General features: G+C 38.1%; 1 pseudogene; it reads left to right on the plus strand.

Moving 5' to 3' along the window:
* Window positions 1–358: 358 nt before the first annotated feature.
* Window positions 359–5,673, plus strand: LOC101708966 (ras-related protein Rab-5A pseudogene; annotated as a pseudogene).
* The last annotated feature ends 4,068 nt before the right edge of the window (window positions 5,674–9,741 follow it).

Here is a 9,741-nt window from a genome sequence, read left to right on the forward strand (position 1 = left end):
CAGGATACAAAGTCAACACTCAAAAATCGGTAGCATTCCTGTACACCAATAATAAACCCATGGAGAGAGAAATTAGGGAAACACTATCTTTCACAAAGCATTAAAAAAACCCTTAGGAATTAACACAACCAAGGAAGTGAAAGACCTGTAAACTACAGTATCTGAGAAAGGAGATCAAAGAGAGTATCAGAAAATGGAAAGAGATCACCTGTTCCTAGATACCTAGAACCAATATAGTGAAAATGGTCATGCTTCCAAAACTGTTTTATACATTTAACACAGTCCTAATTAAAATACAAATAGCATTTCTCACAGAACTAGAGAAAGCAATCCTAAAATTCATATGGAACCAGAAGAGATGGAGAAAAGCAAAAGAATCCTGGACAACAAGGTTAAGGCAAGAGGAATCACAAACCTGGGCTTCAAGCTGTACTACAAAGGTAGAGTGATGAAAGCAGCATAGTATTGAAGAACAAAAAAAGAAAGGAAAAGAAAAACAAACCAAATTTGTAGATCAATAAAACAAATAGAGAGTGCAGAAACAATTCCAGGTACATTTAGCAATATTATCTTTGACAAAGAGGTCAAGCACCTCCACTTCCTCTTTAACAAATGGTGCTGGGAAAAGTGTTTGTCCACATGCCACAGACTGAACCTAAGATGCTGCCACAGCTACAGGTTCATTCATTCTTCAGACCATGCCTGGGCCTTGCTGCCAGGAAGCTGCGGCCTCACAGGTTCGTGTGGTGTGGGTTCAGTTTTCTTTACAGAACAAAACAAAACAAAACAAAACAGCTTGGGTCCTGGAAGTTCTTTTAGGAGACTGAAGTTAGAGATTTCTTTCAAATTTGGACCTAAGTAAGGAACAACAAGACCTAATGGGGCAAATACTGGAAATAAAATATGCCAATTCAAACTAGTTCTTCTGGGAGAGCTTGTTGTTGGCAAATCAAACCTAGTCTTTATTTCATGAAAGGTCAATTTTATGAATTTCAAGAGAGTACCTTTGGGTTTCCCTTCTAACCGAACTATGTGTCTTGATGACACCACAGTAAAGAGTGAAATATGAGATACGGCTGGTCAAGAACAATACCATAGCTTAGCACCATGTACAACAGAGGAGCACAAGCAGCCATTGTTGTATGTGACATTACAAATGAGGAATCCTTCGCAAGTGCAAAAACTGGGTTAAAGAACTTCAGAAGCAACCAAGTCCTAACACTGTAATAGCTTTACCAGGAAACAAGGCTAATCTAGCAAATAAAAGAGCTGTGGATTTCCAGGAAGCACAGTCCTATACAGATGACAAGTTTATTATTCATGGAAACATCAGCTAAAACATCAATGAATGTAAATGAAATATTCATGGTAATAGCTAAAAAGTTGTCAAAGAATGAACTGCAGAATTGAGGAGCAAATTCTGCTAGAGGAAGATGTGAACTTACTGAAACTACACAACCAACCAGGAGTCATTGTAGAAACTAAACCTCCAGTTTGAACTAGCTGGAATATTCTGCCTCCTAAATGTTAATAACAGTGGAATTGGAGCATTTAATCAGCCCAGTGTGACTCCCAAAAAGAAGAGACCTCAGATAGAGTCAAGTTTCTAATACAGAATTATTTTACATGTTTTGAACTTAATTTTAATAACATGCATGTGTCCCTCTGACTAATGTTTCAGCATTAAAAAGGGGAAATGAGATCTGTGTGTACTTGTTTCACTGGAAAGTTGGAGGGAATCGTTTCTCACCATTAGGGATAAAGACAAATGACTATCTGGACCCACAGTTAACCATCCAGTTTCTCCAAATAGGGACAGTTGTTATCCATGAAAAAATTAGAAATTATTAATTTGGACACTCGGAAAAACATTCTTAGAAAGAGATTATAAAGATATCTATGCTTAGCTATAATATTCAGGTAAGCATTCTTATATTATCTAATGTGAACATTCTACGTTTTAATAAATTAATCACAAGAAAATAGTCTCACGTCTCCAGGAAGAAAAGGAATATTAGTAGTAGCATCTAATCTCTAGCCAGTCCTGTTATTTTTCTAAATGTGGTAAAGAAGTCAAATGTAACCCCACCTTATTCAGGAGTATGAAAATTAATACACGAGTTTAATGAATAGTGTTCCCTTCAGGTGAGCACTTCAACAAAAATGAAGCAAACCAGGTATCTGATTTTTTTAAATCACTGCTGGCTATCACATAGGACTTCTCTGGGGTCAGGGAAGAGGCTTTTTTTCCCTTCAGGCATAATACAGGCAGTGCACTAACAATTATTTACATTCATACTTGATTATTTTAAATTTGATCTTCAGCTGTACTATAAATTGGTTACTGCATTGTAGCCTCCATGTATGTTTATTATTTTTCTGTAATATTTAAGAAGTGTTTAAAAGTATACAAGATGTAAAGTTACTAAAACAGCTAATTCTTTCTCTCATCCTTTGAAAAGAAGGCACTTTAGTTACCACATGACTAGCACCATAATAAGCAATGTGTCTATAATTTGCAACATAAACATTGGAATGTTAAAATAAAAGACCAGGCCAAGACCTGTATGTCTCACCATGCAAAAAACTAAAATCAAATTGGGTTAAAGATCTAAATATTAAAACAGAAACACTCCATCTGCTGGAAGGCAAAATAGGTAAAACTCTTGAAGACATAGGTGTAGGCAAGGATCTTCTGAACAGAACCCTGGTTATATAAGAAATATTACCAAGAATCAGCAAATGAGATCACATCAAATTTGAAAGCTTCTACACTACACAGCAAAGGAAACCACCAACAGAGTGAAGATACAGAGGACAGAATGGGGAAAAAATTGCCAGCTACTCCTCAGAGAAAGAATTAATATCTAGAATATATAAAGAACTCAAAAAAGTTAAACCCCCTCCCATTTAAAGACCCAATTGAAAATAGACATCTGTCATGAATACATAATTCAGATGAAGAAGTACAAATGGCCAATAAATACATGAAAAAATGTTCATCTCTCGCCATTAGAAAAATGCAAATTAAAACAATACTAAGATTCCATCTCACTCAAGAAAGAATGGCTTTCATCAAGAAATCAACCAGTAACCAATACTGGAGAGGCTGTAGGAAAAAAGAAATCCTTGACTGTTAATGGGAGTGTAAAACTGGTGCGATCAATATGGAAATCAGTGTGGAGAGTCCTCAAAGCATTAAAGTAGAAATTCCATTTGAACCACCAATTTCCTTCTAAGTCTCTTTCCAAGAGAGTTAAAGGTATCATATTATTGTGATGTATGCATACCCATTGTTATAGCAGCACAATTCATAATAGCTAAAACTTGGAAACAGCCTGTCCATTAACAGATAAATGAATAAAAAATGTAATATTTATACACAGTGGAGTACTACTCTACTACAAAAAAGGTTAAACTCAAGTCATTTGTAGGAAAATGGATGCACATATATCAGACACACAAGCTTCGATATCACATAGTTTCTCTTATACAAAAAATTCAATGTAGAAATGATAAAAGGCAATAGGAAAAAAAGAGAGAAAATGTTATTATAATCCAGCATGGATAATGCATCTAAAAGTGAACCTCCATTTACTATAATTGACTTATGTGTTTATATATTTTTGTCTGTTAGACTAGCTGTTAATCTGCATGCATAATAATTTTATAAAGACTTAGAAGATAAATGAATAAAAGGTGTGGAGGTCTTGAGGAAGAGGGAAAAAAGGCACTAAGATGTACCAATTAGTCACAAAGAATGTAATCATGATGTACTGCAAACATGTACTAAAATTTTTTAAATAAAAAAATAAACGTGTATGATGTATAAAAGAAATGCTTTTTACTTCGTATTTCCAGATAAAAGGGATTTAATGTAAGTAAGTTAGTAAGTGCTTACCAATTCAGGGTCACTAACATAACTGGAACCCAGAGGTGAGGAAATGGTGGCTGGTGTCGGTACCCCAACACATCACTACCTCTGATGCATGGTACCCCAAAGCCATTGCCCTGATCTGGGAATGCAGTTTGCCACAGCTACCATCTCTCATAGCAAAAAGATCAGATGCAAAGTAGAGGTTTGTCTCTATTGCACCTTCAAAATCTCACAAGAGTTCATCTTATTGGTGTCCTGGTTTGTTTCTAGAATCCTAACTACCAAGTATCAGCTATATTTTCCATATAAGGGTACCCAAAGCACAAGCAAGTTCAATGCTCCATGAAAAGTCAAATTAGAGTTCAGTTGTACTGACCTAAGTTTGGTCATCAATTTACTATACTCTAATTGTTTTAAAGCAGAAAAGTGTGATTGTAGAATTTTAAAGACATTTTTCCAGCCTTCCTGTTTGATAAAATAAAAATGCATGTTCTAAAGAAGATGAGCAATTGTAGCAAAGATGTAAATTAATCTCAAACTTGATCATTGCTTTTGACATAGGAATCATTCTTTCTTGTCTCACATGTACAGTGGCATTAATAAAAAAGGTGAAAATGAAGGGTTATTTTTAAGTTATGTTCCACTACATTTTGGCAGATTTTTATATGGTCCGTTAGCTTGTTTAACTTTCATAGTTTTAGGAATATTTCAGCTTGAATGATGCTATTTTAGAGAGTCATATGAGATGGTACCAATTATCCAAGAAGGTCAAATTACTTTGCAACTAGTTAGTCATACACCAGAATACTCTGAGTGAGATTGGCATGAGAGAGAGGGAGAGAGAGAGAGAGGGGAGAGAGAGAGAGAGAGAGAGAGAGAGAGAGAGAGAGAGAGAGAGAGAGAGAGAGAGAGAGAGAGAGAGAGAGAGAGAGAGAGAGAGAGAGAGAGAGAGAGAGAGATTTTCATTGTAACAGCAGATAAATTTAGAGGCTGATAGAAGAACCAAAAAGAAAATGGAGAGATGCCCCAAGATTCTATGTCTCTCACCACCACCAATCCATGAAAACTTTTCCAAATCACTTTTTACATGTCTTGACTGTTGATCCATCAAAGATGTCTTCAATAGATTCACAACTCAAACCACATTGCAGCATTTTTTTTTTGAGTAAAGGGGAAGATTGGAAATGTGAATGTACTATTTCTTCTGCTTCTGCAAGTGCATGTGTTTGATACAAAACACTGTCAGCAAATACTACGTTTGCTAATATGCTCAAATCAACAGGGCACACAACTAAAAGCTGTAACTCTCAAATGCAGTATGCTAAGATTGTCCTTCATGCAGCTTGCCTCATTCCCTCAATTGCTAAGAGGAAGGGCTATTTTGGATAGATTTGGGAACACTGAACACAGTAAACGGCATTTATGAAAATGCCCAAGTGTTTTCATCCTGATTCATTGTGTATGCTTAGAAGGGCATTTTCCTTAAAGTTAAAGCAATTTAAAAATCCTTCCCTCGCCGATACTCTTAAGTGAAATAAATAGGACACACATGTGTAAATACCAAATAGTTTCTCTAGTGTGAGAAACTGAAAGAATAAATGGGGACTAAAAGGTATAATAGGTAATGTGAAATAGGAAGAAAAGGGGCAAATGGGAAGGAGAAGTGTGAGGAGTAGGGGAAAGGAAAGAAGGGAATGGAATTAATATGAGAAAATGGGAAAATGGAAACAAAGTCTTTGTAAATAGGGAGGGACAGAGGGGTTGAAGGGAGGGCTGGGCAAGGGTGAAAAATAAGAACCAAGAGAGACTATGTAAAGGTGCAAATTTCCAATGATGAATGTCATTATATTGTATACTTAAAATGTATCAATAAAATAATATTTTAAAAAAACCTTCCCTAGAGTCAATTTACATTTTTATCACCATTATTTTTAAGATGCAAGTTTTCTTTTTTTATTAAATTCATTTTACTTTGTCCCAACCTTTCTATGTTTCTTGGGAGAAAAAAAGCAGAGTTCATTTCAAACACTCTTGTTTATGATGGATAAAACCACAAACGTTTTGTAATGTTAACCCACTCACAGAAATGCAATCTGAACTTCAGAGTATTTTGTGTTTGGAAAGAAGTCTCACCAAGGAGAATGGGCTCATTTTAATTCAATGTATTATAGGAAGGAAAAGATCAAGAAAGAGCAAGTCTTAAAACTGTCAAAATATAAGAATTTGATGGGAAGAAAGAAGGAAAACAGAGCAGTTGGAAATGCAAAGATAAAAGAGCTGGATCCAGACATGTCTATGTAATTTCCCAGAAATGGAAATTGTGCTGGCAATTTTGAAAGAGATATCGAAAAACAATATGCATTAAATGTTGAGCTTTTTTGTAGCAGTGAACTTGGAAAGCTCTTAGAACATATGGCACAATGGCCTCACGATTCATCTACATATGGCCTTAACCTTGGTGACTGATGCGGGGAGAAACCAAGTTTCATAAAGAATTAAACACAGAAGCAGAAGCTAAACACTTTTTCAGAAATTAAAATCTGGTAGGTTTTTAGGTCAACGGTAGAGTATTAACTAACTCAGCCGATTAAAGCCACATTGAGATCACATACGTAATTTCCTTTAATTTTCCAATGACTCTGTGATATAGGTGATATTTCTTCCATTTTCCTGATAGTCCAAGCTACCTTGGACTAACTAAAATTGCTCAAGTATCTGATGGTTGAGCTTAGATACAAATAGAATTCTTTCCACTATACTAGTGATCCCCAATCCAGGCTGCTTATCAGAATCATCTGCAGAGCTTTGTGAAAATACAGATTCTTGGGCTCCAGCCCAGGAAATTCTGATTCAGTAGTCTAGAGCAAGTTCTGGAACTCACATTTTTAAGAGTTCCTCCAGTGACTCTGATACACAGTCAGTTTGGGGAAGTACTGCATACAACTGCAGCCAGAGGTGGTGTGAAAATTGGTGACGATCAGAGCCCAAGAGGGAAGGGGCAGAATACAGGAATTCCTCTGCTTTATGAGCAGCCTGCTGAACTACACCCGGCTATAACTGGTCTTGCAAAATTCTACCAGATCCGAAAAACATGTTTTGGCTTCACCTGAATTTATATCTAAGACCCCAGACCTTCTTAATCAGCCCGTCTCCTCCCACGTGGCTTTTCCTATCCTCCTGGAGTTTGCAATTACACTTTGAGAAACTACACCCTCTTTTCTCAAGATAAATTTTGCTGAGCTGTTTATTCTTTGTTATTCAATGAATAACAAAGGAAGAAGCATTTGAAACTATGGATGCCCTTCAAATGTACTTGGCTAGTTCTTTGACCATCTTTCCATACAGAGGGGGAAAAAAATCAATGGTAAACTGTGCATCATTCCTGACCACATACTCAAATATTCTTTCTTTTGTTCAATATCCTTTTCTTAATGAGTTATTTCACCAGGCTAAGATAACTGCAATGTTTTCCTAAATGAATCTTTAAGGTCTCCCCAATTCCAAGGCAATGGCTTTGTTAATTGCTCATGAACCTTTACTGTGATATTTTTAGGGAAGTAAATGCTATTCTGATAGGACGTGGAACTTTTTTTGGGGTCTGAGGAATATTATCTCATGATTGGTTTTACAAGGAAAACTTATAGCTGAAATCTCCAGAGTGTGTGCTATCCTTGCTGTGGCTGTTCCTAATGGGCTGAGCAAACACAGAGCACAGGGATGTGGCCTTGGATTCCACAGCAAAAGTAAGCACTGAGGCTCCATTGGAATTCCTGATGCAGAGGCGTGCAGTGGTTACTTCTTCTGTGAGGTCAAGAAACAGGGGCCAAGGAAATGGGAGCTAGAGCAAGGGTTGGAACTCAGAGGGGAATGAGAGCAACTCTGTACTGTTTAGTGTGCTTTCCCCCAGTGTTTGTGAGGAACTGTGTCCCGTGCAGCATGCTAGATGTCAGGGAGACAGTGAACCACACGAACATGGCTCTTGTCCTCACAAGGCTTACAGGGACTTGGAGGGGACAATGAAAACAAATTAGCAAACTAGATAACTTAAAATTTGCTAAGATCTTGGAAGAAAAGGCTTTGGGCAAGGGAAGAAACGCAGTGTATTACATGATTTTAAAAGTTCACTCTCATGGCTGTGTGTCAGCATCAGGAAGTGCAGAGATTAGTGAAGAAGCAATTGCAGCTGTCTTGTTGAGAAATGGCCATGACGGGGACTGGGGTGGTCTTGAGCCAAATACCACTGGCAACCAAGTTCTGGACAAACTCTAGCCTGAGTGTTCTGATACAGTTCCCAGAGGCAATGGGATAAAATAGAAGAGCAAGTGGAATCAAGGGGCCGACAGCACTGTAGTTATGGCTGAGCTCAGCCTAGGCTACACACACAGGATTCAGGGATGAGGGAAAACACTGCTTACATCCAGGATTCTATGAGGTGTGATCAAGATATATGGTGAATGTTTATTTTTTTTAAATGCAGTACAGTAAAAGACACATTGCCCTTAACCCCCCTCAAAATACTCCCTGAACACAGTTATCCTATCGTTTTACTTCGAACACTGCCCATCATTCTCGGTACTTTCTGAAGCACTTCTTGAAGTCTTTGGTGAGTGTCTTTACAAGGTGAGATAGAAAATATGGTGAATACTGCTGCCAAGTGCCATCCAGCAGAAAGGCAGACTTACAAAAACATTACAGTATGTCCTCATCCATCTTATTCACCAGTGCTAGCACTGTGTGATTTTTGACTCTTCCTCAAAGTCAAAATAACCATGAAAGGTAAACATTTTGAATGGATCCAGGACATTGAGAGAGCCATGACATTGCAACTAAGTACAGAGAAGAGAACCTCCAGAACTGCTTCAGAAAGTAATAAGAAAGATGGGATAAATGTGTTGGAAGTGAGGACAAGTATTTTGGAGAGGATTAATGATAATGTATCTTAGAATATAATACATTTTAAAAATGCAAATGTTCACCATATTTTTCGATCACACCACATGTAGCCCATTGTAAGATGTGCCCAGTATATGTGTGACGACAGCAGAGTGAAAACATGACAAGAACCAAGAGAATGTTGAAGGGCCCAAGAAGAAGGCTGGAGATGAGAGCAGGAGCTCACCAGGAAGAGGCACGGATGGACCCTTCCAGTGGATAGGCAGCAAAAACAGAGGGGTGGCCATGGCACCTGCAAGGCTCCTCAGGTCCTGTTTGGCTCAGGTGCAGGATTTGCAAAAAGAAAGCATGACTGAGGCCATCAAGTAAGTGCTGAACACCAGGGTGAGAGTGGACACTTACTCCCCAACTTTTGCTGTATTTGTACAACTTAATGTCCGTATCAAATTGCCCTGTAAAAAGTAAACTCTTGCTTTGCAATTTGTCTTCCTAGTGGCAAGATTCTTTCCCTAAACCAGGGTCCACACACACACACACACACACACACACACACACACACGGACTGGGCCAACAAGGGGAAGCTTCATCTGCATTTACAACCATTGCCCATGCTCTCATTAGCACCACTTCCTGTCAGATTGGCAGTTGCATTAGATTTTCATAGGAGCTTGAACCCCACTGTGAAAGCCCCTGCCTAACCCAGGAATCTAGGTTTCAGCTCCTTTGAGTCATCCTGAACCACTGCCCCCATGGCCCCTGCCTTCCCACCTCCCCACTCTTGTCAACTGTGGAAGAAGTGTCTTCCACAAAACCAGAATGGTCCCTAGTGCCAAAAACATTGGGAACCACTGCCCTTAATTGGCAGTAAAGAGCTCTCAAGGTAATAATTCCTATTCAAGCAGACACTCAGGACTCTAGAGCTAAGACTTAGCTGTCACTTCAGGTGAGCTGGTGTTTTCTGAACCAATTTA

Source organism: Heterocephalus glaber, unplaced genomic scaffold (genome assembly GCF_053883595.1).
Source record: "Heterocephalus glaber isolate CG9 unplaced genomic scaffold, H.glaber_assembly_v1.0 deba00000809, whole genome shotgun sequence".
Taxonomy (NCBI): Eukaryota; Metazoa; Chordata; class Mammalia; order Rodentia; family Bathyergidae; genus Heterocephalus; species Heterocephalus glaber.